Here is an 18,322-nt window from a genome sequence, read left to right as displayed (position 1 = left end):
GAAACAATAATAGAGAGGATGGGAAATACCACAATGAAACCCTTTTATACAATTAATATGTGCTTAAAAAAAGAGCCAAGTGTGGTGGAGTGCACCTATGATCCCAGCTACTAGGGAGGTAGAGGCAAGAGAACCTTGAATTTGAGGCCAGCCCAGGCAAATTTAGCAAGAGTCTATCTCAAAAACAAAATAAATACAAAAGGGCTGAGCACCAAACTCAAGTTGCAGAGCAAGTGCAAAGCTCTGGGTTCAATTCCCACTACTACAAAAAAAAAAAGCATTCAGCAAGCAAGACATTGGATTATCTATGGAGCAAGACCGCAGGACCTTCACAAGGCTAGACAAAATGATTTCCAAGCCAGAATTCGGTACTCAATTATTGACCAATTAGATAAGGGCCTTTACACATGAGCTAGAAGTCTTAACATTTGCCTTTCAAAACAGGAATGAACCAAGAGAACTTAGGAGATTCACCCAATAGAGCACCAAGAAAGAAAATGCCCAGGAAGACCATGTGCAGCCTCCACACTGAACAGAGTACTATAGGGAGTAAAAGGAACTGGCATGACCTAAGAGTTTCTGAAGGCAGTCAAAGGCTTCTATTGCGGAAGTCAAAAGAGCACATCTAGAACTGGGGGTTAACAGCCCGGTAAAGCTTAGCATGCTTGGGATCAACACACACACACATACATACACACACACACACACACACACACACACTCACACCCCTAAATCAATAGCAATTTTGCCACTGATACAAATAAAAGTAAGTACTATCAAAACAGCATCTTAAAAAGGTGAAATGGCTGTCACTAGTGAAAGTTGTAGGGACAAGAGATTGATGTTTTTACACTAAAATACTCTGGGTTTTCAGTCTACTTACATACATTATTTTGGTAAATACAAATGTGTAAACAATAATTTATATTATCTTCAAATATACTAAAAATGAAACTCATACCTTCCTTCTAACAGTTCTTTGTTTTTAAATTGGGAGAAGGAACTTAGTGTATCTTAGCAACCACAAGTCATAAAGTATGATTTTGATCACATGCTTGTTAAAACATGTAAAGCCTTGGTAGAGGGCTTAGCTAACGTGCAAAGGCTATGAAGGATTTTGTTTGCGTCAGAGGTACATCTCAGTGGTATAGCACTTGCCTAGCATATACAAGGCCCTTGGGCTTCTGGGTTCCATCCCCAGCACTACTAAATAAATAAAATTTATTTATTAGTACAAGCTTTAGAGTAAAAAACAAAAATAAAAGGCCTGTGTTCAAATCCTAGCTCAATTAGTTATAAGTCACCTTGGGCAAGTTACTTTACTTTTCCAAGCCTTCATGTTCTGACCAATTAGATAAGAATACTGCCACCTATTTGATAGGATGGTTGAAATTGAGGCACAGCCCTACTAGTTACTAAAACTCAATCCATGGTAGCTGCTGCCACCATAATTATTACTGCTGCTACCACTATTACATACTCATTATTCACTTAACTAAAATTTATCTAAAACATTCTAGAAGAAACAAGGGCATCAGGCTGCTTGCTTCTCAAAAGGCTTAGTTAGAAGACTTAGGGTCAAAATATGAACATACTATAAAGAAGAAAAAACACTTTACACTCATTCCAACATTTCACTATTTATATCCTAGACCAGGTTCTAATACATAACTAAAATTAATCAGAGTCTAAGTCCTACTGTTGATCTCTAGAGTATAAAATACAAGAAAATTAGCTACAAAACAGCCACATTACTTCCAGGACAATAACACCTATAGAAATCTTGAAAATATAAATCATATTCAACAATTCAGATTTTTTTAAACTTGAATTCAAAACATTTTAAAAGTATACAATGCAAAGGACCAACTTAACAGGTGGAAAGAAAACACTGTCTTTGGAAGGTGACAGCTGTGGGCCTGAGGCCACTTAGGCTTTCCTCCCAGATATGACCTTAAAGCAAAGTACTAAACCTCTCTAATCCTGTTTTCTTACCTGAATGACAAGACAGAACTAGTTACCTCCTGGGGTTACTGAGTTGACTAAATGACAGATGTCCAAAGAGCCCTGAAGCAGAGACTCCAAAAGGTAAGAATGGGTGTAACTGCATTACTGTCTAGTTTCAAGAGCTGGAATTCAGCTCACAGGCCCTCAGTCTCTCTCTAGCACTCTCACTCAATTTTGCAGTAAAAGTTGCCTCCTTATGGAAATAACTGTTCTCTACAAACAGTAATGAGTCAAGAAGATGTCCCAGGAATATTTCAAAACCATACATGACTGAAGGGTTGGGGGCCCATCAGTTCACATTTCAGACCAGGAATTTTCTGGACCCAGGGATCACTCCTAGTTCCACAGGGAACTAGCATCAGCGGTCTTCCCAAGCATATGCAGGGCCTTAAGCAGGTATGCCCACTACTAAGGCACACAACACACGAATCTGTGCATACAAGTTTTGGTTATTGATATGCTCAGCAAATACTGAGGGTCATAAGTAAACAGGCAGTTAACAGTCCTAGCTCAGGGACTTCCTCTTGTTACTTCCTGCATGGACACTTGGTTCTTTCCAAGGCCAGAGGAGGCCATAGCAGGTAAGAATTCTCACTTGGGCGTTGGCTCCTTCGTTTCCAAGTCAAATGGGGGCACCAAAAAGAAGTGAAAAGGTCTCCGGAGCCGGCAATCTTTTGAACTAACACATTCTCTTTCAGGTTTCATAATCCACCTCATTCCTTACCTCAGCCCACCTTGAAACAATGTAAATTCACTCTTTGCTCGTTTGGGAAGCCTCCTCTTTGTAAAGTGTTGAGATTTAACCTGAGATTTAAATATACAAAACAATCAGACCGGGAGCCAGTGGCTCACGCCTGTAATCCTAGTTATTCAGGAGGCACGGATCAGAAGGATGGCGGTTCCAGCCTGGGCATATAGTCATGAGACCCTATCTCAAAAATAACCAAAATATCCAGCCCCAGTACCACAAAAAAAAAAAAAAAAACACCTTAGGCTTACACAAATTAAAAAACTCCTGGACCCCTGAGCGCCGTAGTTGGGTAACGGAGTACCATATGAAAAACGATGTACAATAATGTACAGGCATGCACCTGACACCAAAGACTGCAAGGATGCAAGGGCAGGGGAGCTGAGGCGGAGCGGCCCCACCCGCGAAGGCGCAGGAGGCCCGAGGGCTGCAGCCGAGCGCGGCGGGACGAAGGCCGGAGGTGGGCGCGGGCCCTGCCGCGGACGTACGCGGCGCTCTCCAGCCCCAGGAAAGCCAGGGCCGGCCACACCCGCAGGGTCATTCTGCAGGGGCCGACGCCCAGACAAGGGACGAGACCTAGGCGGGAGGAGAGGACCTGAGGAATCGCGAGGAGGGTGGATCACCGCGAAGGGGCAGAGGCGGAAAGGTCGGGGTAGAGGGGATTAAGATGGGAGGGGACACTGGTAGGGGGAGGGGCGGGAAGGGGGGGTCCCCTCCGAGGGATCGCAGCTGGGCGGCTCTGGGCAGGGTGATTGAGATGGGGGGAACGCCGGAAGGGGGCGGGGCAGAAAGGCTGGAGGTGGGGTCCCCTTGGAGGGGTCTGGGCGGCTGGGGGGTGGGGAGGAGGATTAGGGTGGGGGTGGGGCCGCCTGGCGCGGGGGAGGGTCGGAGAGGCTGGAGGTGAGGTCCTCTCAGAGGGGTCAGGCTGGGCAGCTCGAGGGAGAGTGCATTAGATGGGGGGTACGCGGGCCAGAGGACAGTTACCTGCGAGCGCTCCGGCGGCCGGGAAGAAGCGGACTGGGAAAGCAAGGACGCTGGCCTCCGAGGCGCCCGCCCCTCCTACGTCCTGCGCGTGCGCGGGGCACGCCGGGAGTTGTAGTGGCGCGGGCGCCAGGCCCGGGGACAGTCATCTTCGTAAGCGCAGGTTTAGAACTGTGGTAGGAAGGAGGATGAGCGCCTGACCTTGACCGCTAAACACCATCTCTAATGAAAAAGGGCCCCTCTTCTTGGAGAGCTACTTGAGCATGGGGCTGGACAAGCAAGGGCAAGCTCAGCCTTTGGCATCAGTAAGCCAGGAATAAGGAAGTGCGTGACACACACCCAACCAACCTGAAGAGCATCCGAGGGCCAAACTGGAAGGCTCAAAATAAGTCACATAAGATCAAATGACAACAGGCAGTATAAGGTACCGTGGAGCCCTGTAGATACAAGTAAATGATTAAAGAAGCAAATGAGGAAAAAGAGAGAAATCTTCCCTACAAAGGACTTGTAATTATTAATACTCCTTCCAGAAGGGTGTCTTAATTCCCACCCATCCCTGAGTGTGGACTGTGCATAGTAACTTCCTTCCAAAAAGTAGTGTGGAAGTGGGTTGGGGAAAATAAACTAACAGTAAGAAATTGTAGTGGTCAACTTTTGTTACACTTGGTCGTACTCACCTTGGCATGAGGTGAGGACAGCACCAGTTTTCCAGTGGTCTTCCTCACAAAAACCAGGAGGAAAACATTAGCCAAAGCACAACTGAGGGAGGGATATTTGGAAAAATACCCCACCAGTACTCAGTACTGCAAAAATCACCAAAAAAAAAAGGGTAGTGCTCTCCATGGGATCTTGGCACAGAATAAAGGTGTTAATGAAAAAATGTAAACTTAAAAAAAATTGAGCTTAGTTAATAGTTGTGACAAATGTGTCACCGTTACACAAGGTGGTAGCACTATGAGAAATTTTGTGATGGGTATACTGTCTTTGTAACTTTTCTGTAAAGGTAAAATTACCCCGCGGGCTGGGAGTCAAGCTAGGTGCTTGGCATGTGTGAGGCCCTAATTCCAATGCCCAGAACTGTCAAAAAAAAATGTATTTCTACAAAATGAAAAACTTATTAAAAAAAAATAGAAGAAGGAAAGAAAATGTTAATTATCCTTACTGCTAAACTTTCAAAATGCTTTGAAGCCCCTGTAGAATCTGTCAGAGTGGGGCAAGGGTGCCGACTGTCAAGGGGTTTGAAGGAGCCTCCTGGCAACCCTGGATCTGGGGTGCTGTAAACGTCCATGCAGTGATCTGAACATGGACATCTGAAAGTAAGCAAAAGTTTATCAAAGCTAAACACTTACGATCTGTTCACTTTTCTGTATAAACATTACATCTAAATTTAAAAAAAGGAAAAAGCTTTGGAAAAGTCCTCTTGTTGTTGGTCTTTGAAACTCTAGACTTCTGCAGGTCTTTACCCAGCTCCTCTGTGAGGAAAGAAATCCAGGGTAGGTAGTGCTATGGTATCTGCAGCTGATTCTTTGCAAGATGGTATGAGAATCAACTAAAGTCAGGTCTTTTCTGTCAAAGGAGTTCATGTATGAGTATCACTGTGTAGATGCCTGCTAACCTCCCCAAATTGCTGTCCACATGCTTTGTGAAACATTGCTTGACCTTGCAAAGTTCTTGCAAACAAAGCTGTTTATCACTAGATGTCCTAATCTCAAACTGCTTGCTTAAAGATGAATATTGCTCAAAAGAATTTTCTTGTTCTCCCTGCTTCAAGCTCACCCTTACCTCATGTGCCCCCTTTTCTAAGTAACCAATTGCAAAGATTGTGAACCCAAACCCATCCATCAGGCTGAGGGCAGAGAGTGATAAAAACTGACCTGAATCCCCGCTCAGTGTGTTCTGTCTGTCAGGCTCTGGTCTGTGGCTGCAGCCTTCTGCAGAAGTAAAACAGTTCTTTTTCCCTTGCTGAGTGACTCCACGTGTTTCTTTGATCAATGTTTGGGAACAGCATTTCTAACAATAGTGTGGCTTAGTTAACACAAGAGTTCAGAGATTGGCATTGTTTGGGGGTCTTCCTGGTTCTGTCATTCATGGATGACCTCAGGAAAGTTGCCTGACATTCTAAACTTCTTGACCAGCTCTCACTAAAGCTCTAAGTCTAGCCCGGCATTGTTCTTAGGAGTCTTTCAATGTTTGGATTTGGAGTATCCAGAAATACACTAACAGGTGTTTTTTAGTGTGGGACTATGGATGTCTGATTTCTTTTCCCTATTTTTCTGTATTTGCAAAATTTTCCTTCTTTTTTTTCTTCAGTACAGGGGTTTGGACTCAGGGCCTATACCTTGAGCCACCCCACCAGCCCTTTTTTGACATGGGTTTTTTTCGAAATAGGGGCTCTTGAACTATGTCCAGGCCAGCTTCAAACCGAAATCCCCCTGACCTCTGCCTCCTGAGTAGCTAGGATTACAAACGTGAGCCATGGGTACCCAGCCAAAATTTTCTTAAATGGATATGTATCACTTAAATAATAGGAAAAAGTAACATTTGAATGCTGTTTGGTTTTAGTAGATGTTCCAGGAGTTGGAGCAGGGAGTGGTCCTGGAGTAAGTTTTCTGTATTACTAAAGTTGGCTTTCTGTCCAAACTGACTGACAAAAAGAGTCCAGGGGAAAGAAGGCCCAATACAGGTGAGGACACCTGATTTCTAACTCCACATGTGTCTTAACTGTGTGACTTCTGGTCTGAGCCAGAGAGAGGAATATTGAGGGGCCACATCAAGATGTTACTCTGCCTTTGTGGCCCTCAATTCAGCAAACCAAATTACCTACTGATTAACCCCACTTCCATTTGCCCTAATAATTAGTACAGCTTTCCTTATTGAAAAAAAAAGTGATAGATAAATGTCATCCCCTGCCATATCCACGTAATTTGGAATGAGATTCTTACAAGTAATGGGAGGTAATGGAAACCTAGAATTGCCAGCTTCCTGTACTTATTCTAAATGGTTTTTTTCTGGATTTTTTCAAGGAATGATTTTATGTGTCTAAAAGTAGCAGAGATGGCACTTAGGTGGAGCATTAGGACTTCAGATGTTCCCCCAAGTCCATATCAAATAGACATGCAGTCCTAGTGAGGATAGAGTGGGGGTCAACCCCAGGCAGAATCCACTGCAGGGCTAGCAAACCCTTCCAACTAACTGGTGCCCCTTTGCTCTTCCTATTATGGAATTTCTGGAAATGCCTCTTTAGGGTGGGAAGCAATGAATTTTTGCCTGTCTAAATTTGAGGCTGCACGGTTTGGATTTGGTTTGTCCGCACCAAATACATGTTGACATTTGATTCTCAATGTAAGGGATTTTCCCAGTGACAGGGAGGGGCCCTTTAAAAGTGATTAGGTCCTCCAGGAAATCGATGCCTTTCTCAAAAGACTATATTAGGTACTACCAGAGGGAGTTGTTATAAAGCCAGGTTGCCTTTTGTGTTTTGTCTCTTCTGCAAGCATAAGCAAATATACTTCCCAGCCTCCAGAGTTATTTATGCATGTATATATGTATGTATGTACGTATGTATTGTTTTAGTGGTGCTGGGGTTTGAACTCAGGGCCTCACAACTGCTAGGCAGGTACCACTTAAGCCACTCTGCCAGCCCTGTCTTTGTGTTGGGCATTTTCGAGATAGGATCTCTCGAACATTTGTGTAGGCTAGCTTCAAACCATGATCCTCCTGATCTCTGCCTTCTGAGTAGCTAAGGTTGTAGGCATGAGCCACCAGCGCTCAGCTTGTATACTTTTCAGTATTGCTATAAAAACCACAATGCTCTTTAAATGCAAATAAATTTTATTTATGTATTTGTTTATTTTTGTGGTACAGTGGTTTGAACTCAGGGCCTCACACTCACTAGATAAGCACTCTACCACTTGAGCCATTCACCAGCCCTGCAAATATGTATTTTTATTTTTACCTTGTTTATACAATGTTCTTTAACACAGGCTTAGCCCTTGTTTTTTTTCCATTGAAAAATGTCCCTTATCTTGGAGATATTATCATTGCAGCACTATCCACACAATTGCCAAGTTATGGAATTGGCCTAACTGCCCATCAGCAGATGAATACGTAAATAAAATGTGGTATATGGAAGAATTCATTTCATTTTCTTTGTTTTGAGTTATAGAGTATTTCACTGTATGGATGATCCAGAGTTTATTCAATCATTCCCCTGGTGATGGACACTGGAGGGTTTCCAGTATTTTACTACAATAAACAATTCTGCAATGCATAAAATGCATGAAATTATTTTATGTGTATATCTACAAGTATCTATAGAGACAAAATCTCAGAAATGGAGTTGGGTCAGAAGTTTTGTGTGCACTGGTGGCTCATGCCTGTAATCCTAGCTACTCAGGAGACAGATCAGGAGGATCGCAGTTCAAAGCGAGCCTGGGCAAATAGTTTTCAAGTGCCTATCTCAAAATTACCCAACACACACACACACACACACACACACACACACACACGAAGAGATGGTGGAGTACTTCAAGTGTAAAGTGCCTGCCTAGCAAACATGAAGCCCTGAGTTCAAACCCTAGTACCACCAAAAAAAAAAAAAAAAAAGGCTTTGTGTGCATTTATCTTGATACACTCATCAGATGATCCTCTGTCTAGTCCTGCAAACCAATGCCTACTTCTTGGTATCCTTACCAATGAGGGCACTGTCATTGGTGAAAAATACTGTCTTAAAATTTTAACTTACTTCTTTTTGTACAAAGTTGATTTTTTTCATGTGATTAAGAGCCATTTGTATTTCCTTTTCTGTGCACCTTCCTCTCCTTCCTTCCTTCTTCCTTCCATGGTGCTATGGATTGAACCCAGGACCTTGCACATGCTAGGCAAGTGCTTTGCCACTTGGGCTATGTACCCATTCCTTTTATTTGTTTCTGAGAAAGGGTCTTGCCATTACCTTTGCCAAAGCTAGTGTTGAACTCTAGCTTTGAACTCCTAGTTTGAACTCCTGCCCCCAGCTCCCAAGTGACAGGAATCACAGGTGTATGCAACCACGCCTAGCCTCTTCTCATTTTTATTGAGTGGTGGGGCTGTTCTTACCAACTCTGGGAAGTTCTCAGAATACCGAAGCGATTGTCCAATTGCCTTTGATACATAGAGGAATGGTTTCTTCATTGTAAATGATATGCCCTCTGATTTTGCCTCTGGTGATTTTGCCAGCCAAGGTTTTTGTAGCCATGACTTCTGGGTTTTGAGTGAAAAGAAATCATTCTTCACTCTAAGATTAAACAGGAATTTCCCATTTTCTTCTTGTTCTTTTATGATTCCATGATTATAAATTTATAACCTTTATTTATTTTTTGGTGGTACTGGGGTTTGAACTCAAGGCCTCAGGCTTGCTAAGCAAGGTCTCTACCACTTGAGCCATGACCCCAGCTCTTTTTTGCTTTTGTTATTTTTTTGATAGGTTCTCATGTTTTGCCTGGGCTTGCCTTGGATTGCAATCCTTCTACCTATGCCTTCCATGCAGCTGAGACAACAGACATGCACCACCATGCTCACTTATTGGTTGAGAAGGGGGCTCACTAACTTTTTTCCTAGGCTTGCCTCAAACCTTTATCCTCCAGATCTCCATCTCCTGAGTAGCTGGGATTACACGCATGAGCCAATGTGTTTAGCCTAGCCTATACCTATTTTTTTTTTTTTTAGTTTATCCTGGAGTACATGGGGTAAGATACATTTGAGTCCCAATACAATTTATTTAACAGTTTATCATTACCCTCAGTATGTCAGTCATCTTTCCATCACTGTAACAAAATCCTTGAAATAATGAACCTATCTCAGGAAAGGTTTGTTTTGGCTCACAGCTTCAGAGGTTTCAGTACATGGTCCTTTACCCCTGTTGCTTTTGGGCCCACGGCACATCATGGCAGAAGCCTATGACAGGGTAAGCCACTCACCTCATAGTGGACAAGAAGCAAAGAAAGAGGAGAAGCTGGAGCCCCTCTATCCTCTTAAGGACATGCTCCCAAAGGGAGGGAATGAAGGAGGGGAAAAAGAAAGAAAGAAAAGCCCAAACCATAACATCCACTGAATTGAGATGCTATCTTTTATCAAATATCACTTGGATATATTTCTGCATTTTCTATTACATTTGATTGGTCTGTTTGTTCACACACTAGTGAACACACTGCTTTATTCACTGAGGCCTTTACATATGTTCACATCCCTGGTAGGTAATCTAGTGGCCCCATTCCTACTGCTATTTATTTTCAAAATTTTTCTAGCCAATACTCTTTCATTTTTCTGGTTGATTTTCACCTTATATGTAAATTAGAATCACTTTGTCTAGTTAACAACAATTACTGGTATTTTCTGGGGGTTTTGTTAAATTCATAAATGAATTTAGGGAACACTGCTTTCTTTCTGATTTAAATCTACTTATCCAACAATGTGAGGTGTTCTTTTGGGCTCTTCTCTGGTTATTTAAAATTCTATTCATGTAGAACTTTCATAATTCTTCTTTGTCTCTGTCTCTCTCTTTGGGTGGTATTGGGGTTGACAGAGGTTTGAACCCAGGGCCTGGAACTTGCTAGACAGGTTCTCTACTGCTTGAGCCACACCTCCAGTCCACTTTGTTCTGGTTATTTTGGAGATGGGGGTCTCTTGAACTATTTGCCTGGGCTGGCCTCAAGCCTCTGTCCTCCCCATCTCAGCCTCCTAAGTAGCAAGGATTGCAATTGTGAACCACTAGCATCCAACTTCTCTCTTTCTCTTTTTTTTTACTGATGGTCCTGAGGCTTGAACTTAGGGCCTCTTGCTTACTAGTGCTCTACCACTTGAGTCGTGCCTCCAGCCTACAGCTTCCGTAATTCTTATTAAAGTTTATTGCTAAATATCATGTATTTACAAATATCAAGTATACATTTACAATTATCCATTGATAAGATTATAAATGCAAATGTGACCATTTACAAATATAGCATTACATCATTTTATTATTTTGTTTCCTATGAATAATCCTCCATAAAATGGATATTCTTTTGTCTTCTAACTGGTACCCACTCCTGGACAGAACCTGTTTTATCTTCCTATCCTTCATTTTTTTAAGTGTATATTGATAGTTCAAGGGGGGATTGCCTTGGTATTTCAGACATGTGCTTTAATCAGATTATTCTCATTACTTATCTTTCTCCATTGCCCTTTTCCCCTATTATTGAACAGCTTACAGTGCATTCAGCTATATTATTTTTACATATGGATGCAATTTTCGGTATTTTTTACTTTCGAATGTTCTTTCCCTTTCCTGCCTTCCCATAGTTCCCTCTCCATAGTCTTCATGGACCATTCTCTTTTTTGATTTGCTGATGTCAGCTCCGTGCTTATAAACAAGATTCTAACTGTATCTCTTGATGACATGTGCCATATCATTTGTCTCTTATAAAGACAATAATGCAGCAAAAGCTGCAGTGAATCCTGAAATAATGTCCATCATTCCTAGTGCTGTGGATCCTACAGACTTCACCGGAGTCTCATTTAGGAACTAAAATAGTGTTAACAACTGCTGTTCCTTTAATTCCAGCTACTTGACAGGCAGAGATGGGAGGATCACAGTCCGAGGTCGAGCCAGAACAAAAATTTGAGACCCTATCTGAAAAATAAACTAAGATAAAAAGGGCCTGGGTGTGTGGCTTAAATGGAAGAGTGCTTGCTTAACTGGGTGTGAAGGTGCATGCCTGTAATTCCAGATAGTCAGGACTGCCTGTCCAGGGCAGCCCAGGCAAATTAGTTAGACTCCATCTGAGGAACAAACTAAAAGCAAAATAACTGGGGGTGTGGATCGAGTACGATCTCAAGGCCCAGAGTTCACTCCTAGTACCTCAAAAAACAAAACAAAATGCTCCAAATGATTTTTTGACAAAATTTCTCACCACGAAACTTTGTTTCATGCACAAAATCACTAAAATAATGTGTAAAATTACCTTCATGCTGTGCATAAGGTATATGAAACATACATGAATTTTGTGCTTAATCTTGGGTCTTATCCCCAAGATTATTTCATTATGTATATGCAAATATTCCAAAATTCTAAAAATCCAAATCCAAAACACTTCTGGTCCCAAGCCTTTCTGATGAGGGACACATCTGTACTTTAATCCCCATTCACAGCTAACAGACACCAAATGAAGAATCTTTCCTTGGAACTGCAGATGGGGTTGCCCTCTGCTCTGGCAGAGCAGACTGGCTCTTCTGCTACCTACAGGCCGGGAGATGGTCCTGCTCCTCTAGGCTCTAAGCCAGACCACCTCACGTCCGACAGAAGCGGACCCCTGGCTCTGTGCTAAGGTAACGCAGCCCTTACAAAGCGGAAAGCAAGCGTTTCTCCGTGGACAGCAAGCACGCGGGGTGTGTGATGCCGGGGACAGCCAGTCCCGTGGCGCGCTCTTTAAGTCAATCAACCTCTGGGTGTGCCAATCTCCTCAAGATGCGTATTCAGACTTTTATGGACGCAGCGCACCGACGGCAACGCTCGGCAGGATGCGCCGCGCACAGGGACAGCGGGCATCCTCGCAGGACCCAGGGTGGCGCCGAGCCACCACTCGCTGGTGGCGATAGGAGGTTTAAAAAATGAGAACCCCAATACACTTTTTCTATAACAACTTAACAAAAGCTAGTTCTTCTTTCCACACTGCAGTAACAGGAACGACAGACGACGCCAGCACACATCCTCGAGCCTGCAAGAAAAGACCAAGGCCGAGCTCAGTGACCCACAGCTCTCACGCTCCCGCACTCCTCCATCCGGGCCCCTGTCGGACGCAGGCGGGAGCGCGCACGCCGCCGCGTCACGTGCCCAGCGCGTCCCCGCCGCGGCGCCCCCGGAGCGGAAGTGAGGTCGGTGGCTTCGGTGGCTGCGCAGCGTCGGGGAGCGCGGGCTGCGGCGAGGCGGGCCGGCCAAGCGCAGCGGGCGGGAGAGCGGCCCCGGGAGGCGGCAAAGTCGCGGGGCGAGCGGCTCGGCCCCCCCCATCGGAGGAGCTCAGCGGCGCCGCTCCTCGCCTCGCCCCGCGCCCGCTCGGACCGGTGTGCGCCGGTCACCTAGGCCCAGGCCGTCGCGCGCGACGCGGTGAGTGGGGGCCGCGGCCTGGCGGGGGCAGCACGCGCGCCCTCCCGGGCCGGGCTGCCCCGGGTGGCACGGGCGACGGCGCGGCCCAGCCGGAAGTGCAGCGCTTTGTGCAGCCGGCCCAGGGCGGCGCCAAGGTCGGGTCAGTGGCTCGGAGTCGGCTGGTGTCCGGCGGGATCCCGCTGCGCTTTGTCCCGCAGCCGTGCGGTGGGGCCGAGGGGGCGGGGTGGGCAGGTGTGGGCGGGCGGCGGGGGCAGCGCCCAGGTGGCGCCCCGGGCTAACCCACCGCGCTGGAGCGTTTGCTGGGCCTGGTGGAGGTCGCAGTAGGAGCGGAGCAAGAGTATGGAAATCTTGATGCCGTGCAGTGTCCTAACTCAGGTTCAGAGTCCTTGTGGTTTTAATCGTTTCCAATGTAACTACGTGATTTAGCTACAAAGTAAAATTCCCTTTGTACACCCGCCCCCCACCCCCACGCTCGAAAGGGCAGGGTTTGAGTGAGGCCTGTAAGGTTTTCTTCAGGAACGGTGTTTCGAGGCACAGTCTGTGTTAACTTTGAAAAAGGAAATTGCACCTTCACAGTGTTGTCCATAAACAGGGTGTTTCTCTTTTATGGTTTGTGTGAATGTGCATCTAAATGCATTGCAGAAGTTAATGTTTAATAAGTAAAGTCATACATAAACATGTTTTGGAATGTTTTGGCATACAAGAGTATAGGGCTAGTGGAGTTGCTCAAGTGGTAGAGCTCTTGCCTACCAAGTGTTGAGGGCTTGAGTTGAAGCCCCAGTACCGCCCCCCTCCCCACGCAAAAAAAAAAAAAAAAAAAAAGCAAAAGTTTATGTAGCTCGTAATTCTTAAACTCTCCAGTCATCTCTGTGTAATTTGAAATTACTGTCTCAGATTCGAAAGATTGAAGAAAAAAATTTTAGTTTTGCAATTACAGGGGTACGTTTTTGAACTTCGGTAGGTCAGGAAGTAATGGGGTGTTTTTGCTTCGAAAGCCAAGATTTGAGTAATCTAAGCTAATTTTTCCTAATGCTGAGGCTACTGTGACGGAAGTTGTGAATATTTTGCCTCTTGTTTTTTTATAATTCAGACTTAATTTGGTGTTTGCATGTTACTCATGCACAATTTTGGAGTGCTTTGGTGCAAGAAAGCTTTAATATGAGTTAAAATTAGTTGTGATTGTGACCAAATGGAAGTTAAGGTCTGCTGGAAGGTCACTTCAGGCTTTCAAAGTTGGGAGAGTACTGTCTTCTCCTGGATTCGCCTGAGAGTTTGCTGTGAGCAGGCAGTAGAAATGCCCACGCAGGAAGTTTTCCCCTTCTTTCTTGGGCCTAGCAAAGGATTGGAGTAGGCTCAATGTGCAGCAAGTGCCTGGGAACCAGGAGGAAGGAGGATACAGCATCCGATATTACTGCCATGTCCTCTTACCAGCTCCTAATGCACCTTTAGATTAGCTCTACAACTGTCTTTTAAACCATTTCTATTTTTAAAGTTAGGAAAAATTGTAATGGTAAAATTATGTGAATTCCAAACACTGGGAAAGTAAGAATAGCATAATGCCACAGAGATGGGAAAAACTCAAGTGTGTTTTAAAAATACTTAATTTTTTTTGTATGAAAATATCTTTCTTATATTGTTGTACTGGGGGTACATTTTGACATTTACAGAAATTTTTACAGTATATCATAGTTCACTCCCTAAAATGCTTAAATTTTTTGTAACTTCTGTAGTTTAAAGGAAACTTTTGTCTTCCCAAATTATACAGACATTTTTTCCTGATCCAGTTGAACAATTTTAAAACAGCAGCCTGTCAGAACAATAGAATAACACTTTTTTCATGTCTGTTCCACTCTCTTTATTTTTGAAACCTGTATAATTGTACTGTGCAGAAGAACATGCATTTCTCCCTGTGGGCTGCAAACAGTAGTAAAAGGAGTTTTAGGGAGCAGGGAACTTTCTCCTGTTAGTGCTCTCCTTGATGTCAGACGTGATTGAAAATTTATTCTAAAGAGTATTGTATCAAATATTGGTGCTTCTGGAGAGAGATAACTTAAACCCTTGAAAGTGGGGTTGTTGATACGAAGCACTAAAATATCACGCCTTTAAATTTTATAATTCCTATTTGTTTCTTTGTTTAGATCATGATACGTTTTAAAATTATGGAGTACAGTGATGGGTTTTTCACTTTAAAAATATACTTCCTGATTGTTACTTAAACTTGAGGCATAGGTCTTGTAGAGTGGCTCACATGGTAAGAGCACCTGGCTAGCCAGCATGAGGCCCTCAGTTCAAACCCCAGTGTTGCCAATAGATAAATAAATAGATAAATAAATAGAAATAAAAACAAAGTTGAGGCATTTTTGCCATCATCGTTGGGGGATGGTTGAACTTAACCTGGTACTTGCTAGGCAGGCCCTTTACCGCTTGAGCAACACCCCCAGCCCTTTTTGATTTAGTTATTTTTAAGGTAGGATCTCTTCCCTGGTTGGGAAGGGATCAGATTGCTCTCTTCCTACCCTCCTACCTAGGCCTCCTTTGTAGTTGGGATCACCAGCATGAGCCCTGACCTGGCCACCATCATCTTTTATGGGTTAATCTGAGACTTGTCTGTTCTGATGCAGGTGTTAAACCTCCCATAGGAATTCCCACAATTAGGTCATTTCAAACAGGAAAATTAAAAAAGTGGTACCGTGTGGATCCAGCTTTAGGATTTGGGGTCTTTGGTCCGTAACAGGTCAGAGTAGGAAGTTGGTGGTTGCTGGGTGTCCAGTAGCACTAGAATCCCAGGCAGATTGGTGATGGGTTTTTTCTTTAGTTTTTCATTATACAGATTTAAGAAGTATAGCCCAATTGTATGCAGCTCTGTTCCCAACATCTTTCTGTAATGCTTACTAGCATTTTGCTGTATTTGCCCTAACGAGCAGACATCTGTTATCATTAATCCTTATATACTTTCTTGTGTATCTCTGAAAATTACACATTTACATTTAAGCATAATGTAACAATAATGTTAGCACATAACAAACTTTAATTGTTTAGTGCCATCTAGTACCCAGCTCATATTCAGTTGTGTCCCAAATATCATTAAAATATTTTTTACAGGTTTTTTTAAATCTAAGTCAGAATCTAAACAAAATCCACCTATTGACTTTTATGTCTAAATCTGTTTTAATCTAGAGTCCCCCTCCCCTCATATACACCTTTTTTCAGACCATCACCTTATTGAAGTAACTGGATCTTGTGTCTTGACAATGCCTTACCTTTTGAATTTGCCTGGTTGTTTCATAGTGCCATTTACCGTGTTCCTCCAACCTGGCTTTTCCTGTAAACTGGGAATTACAAGTTTATGCTGGTCTGGTTTTTTGCAGAAGTACATCATAGATGATATAGTCATTCATATTTCCATCACATAGGCTGGTACGTAATTTTAAGTAGTTGGGTAATAATTGGTCAGTGGATTCAGGTTTCAAGTCTGTTAATAAGCAGGTAGGGTTTGATAATTCTAAATTAGACTTTAAATAAATACCTCAAGTTGATATTAATCATTATGAAAAAAAGAGTCCTGTATGTGTTTTATTGGATAGTTCTTCATGCACATTCAGAAGGTATTATGAACTCAGGCTAGCCTGTGGAAATGCAACTTCCATATCCTTGGAAAGTTATGGAATTTAGAATTGAAATGTGGTTCTATAAAACTGTTTTGTAGCAAGTGTATAGCAGATTGTATTACTTGTGGTCTGGACTGTAAGTGAGGTCATTATGGAATGAGAGCCTTTTGAGTTCAGTGCTTCACTGGATTGTTTGCAATTTTGGGCTATTATGAATAGTGCAGTAATATAACAGTAGTGGTTGTTTTTTTGTTTTTTTTTTTCCGGTACTGGAATTTAACTTAGGGCTTTGCACTTGCCCCCAGCCCTTTTGTTTGTGTATGTATTGGTAATTTTGAGATAAGGTCTTTATGATTTATGTCCACGCTGTACTGGACCATGTTCCTCCTCTTTATGCTTCTCCAGGTAGTTGGGGATGACTGGAATGCATCCCTGCTCCCAGCTGTTGATTGATATGGGATCTCTGGAACTTTCTGCCTGGGCTGGCCTTGAATCTCTACCCTCCAGATCTATGACTACCCAGTAGCTGGGTTTACAGGTTTGAGACACCCTGCCTGATTCAATTTATTCTTAATTTAGAGCAGGATTTGTTACAGAGGTTAAGGATACAAGCTAGCATATTGTGTGTACTGGACTGCGTGGTTGTGAATTTTCTAGGTGAGTCAGGTGAGCTGAAAATTTGAAGTGGTTTGTTTTGTACTTTATCTTTGTAATGGAATTCAATGTCTAGAGTGTTCTGAAGTGCATACTATTTTTAGGAAGAGAGCAGGTAGTTGTATCTGTTTTGTACCAGATGTTGTTACTGGTGCTGAAGATACTGCAGAAAACATGACGAGGTGCATGCTTTCTGCTTGCCTGGACTGAATTCTGTTTGGAGATGTGGAAAAGGTGGGCACTAAAGGAAATTGATGCATATTTTGTGTGTGTGTGTGTGTGTGTGTGTGTTTTAATTTTAAAAAGATTTTTTTATAGAGCAGTTCCAGGTTCACAGCAAAATTGAAGAGAGTACAGAATTCTCTTACCTTGCTCCCAGTGGCTTTATTTTAAAGATCCGCTTAATCCTTACAACTAACTGAGTCAGTAAGTGATTTACCAGATGATGCATAGTGAAAGTTCAAACTTTCTAAGAATATACTGGGTGACAAAATTTAGAACTTGCTGGAGATTCTAATGAGAATCTTATTTCGGTTGGGGAAGGGGTAGAATCATGGTTGTGCAAATTCTTGAACTTTGCAGGAAAAAAAGACTAGTGAATGTTAGGATAGTTTGGGGGCTTATTTTTGTCTTGGGAGTTCTCAATTTTTTTGTGGGGGGGTTGGTACTAGGGCTTGAACTCAGGGCCTCAGACTTGCTAGGTAGGTGCTCTCTCTACCACTTGAACTACTCCTTCTAGGGAGAATTCTTTTTTGTTAGCATATATTAATTGTACACAGGGGTTTCATTGAGATATTTCCATACATCCATATAATGAATTTTGATCAAATGCATTCCCTCTATTATTCTTTCTTATCCTTTTTCCCTCCCCCTTTTTTTCTTACTGTTGTTAGTGTGTTTCATTATGCTACTCTCATGCACACACACACACATACACACACACACACACTTAATATATGTCTATCATTACACACTCTTGTTGGTCCCCCTCCCAGTAGTTTCTTCCCTTTTATAATCATGTCATTGTTATTTAGGTCTGGATTCCTAATAGGAGAGAAAACGTGATATTTGTCTCTCTGAGCTTGGCTTGTGATAGAACATGGACTGTGTTAATACAGTTCCTGGGCTGTAGCTAATTTGTCTTTTTTAGGGAAAAAAATACGAAAAATAACAGAAGTTCTTTAAGATACTCAGAAAAGTGAGGCTCCA

General features: G+C 43.0%; 2 protein-coding genes across 6 annotated transcripts in view; one reads left to right on the top strand and one right to left on the bottom strand.

Moving 5' to 3' along the window:
* Plekhb2 (pleckstrin homology domain containing B2) overlaps positions 1-3,847 on the bottom strand; it is a 33,953-nt gene extending 30,106 nt beyond the window's left edge. The window contains exons 1-2 of one of the 3 annotated variants that reach the window (XM_074070448.1): positions 3,740-3,780; positions 2,732-2,811 (exon numbers count right to left, since the gene is read on the bottom strand). The gene's annotated coding sequence lies outside the window, so the exon portion shown is untranslated. Of the gene's footprint in view, positions 1-2,731; positions 2,812-3,739 lie in introns of all 3 variants that reach the window. The other 2 variants (XM_020159813.2, XM_020159811.2) reach the window with 2 other exon arrangements.
* An 8,812-nt stretch (positions 3,848-12,659) lies between these two features.
* Positions 12,660-18,322, top strand: part of Fam168b (family with sequence similarity 168 member B) — a 31,917-nt gene continuing 26,254 nt past the window's right edge. The window contains exons 1-2 of one of the 3 annotated variants that reach the window (XM_074070443.1): positions 12,726-12,851; positions 16,865-16,997. The gene's annotated coding sequence lies outside the window, so the exon portion shown is untranslated. Of the gene's footprint in view, positions 12,852-16,864; positions 16,998-18,322 lie in introns of all 3 variants that reach the window. The other 2 variants (XM_074070444.1, XM_074070445.1) reach the window with 2 other exon arrangements.

The sequence above is a fragment of the Castor canadensis genome, chromosome 4 (genome assembly GCF_047511655.1).
Source record: "Castor canadensis chromosome 4, mCasCan1.hap1v2, whole genome shotgun sequence".
In the NCBI taxonomy this organism is placed as follows: Eukaryota; Metazoa; Chordata; class Mammalia; order Rodentia; family Castoridae; genus Castor; species Castor canadensis.
The sequence above is the reverse complement of the archived record's forward strand: the minus strand, read 5'-3'. Positions and strand labels throughout refer to the sequence as shown.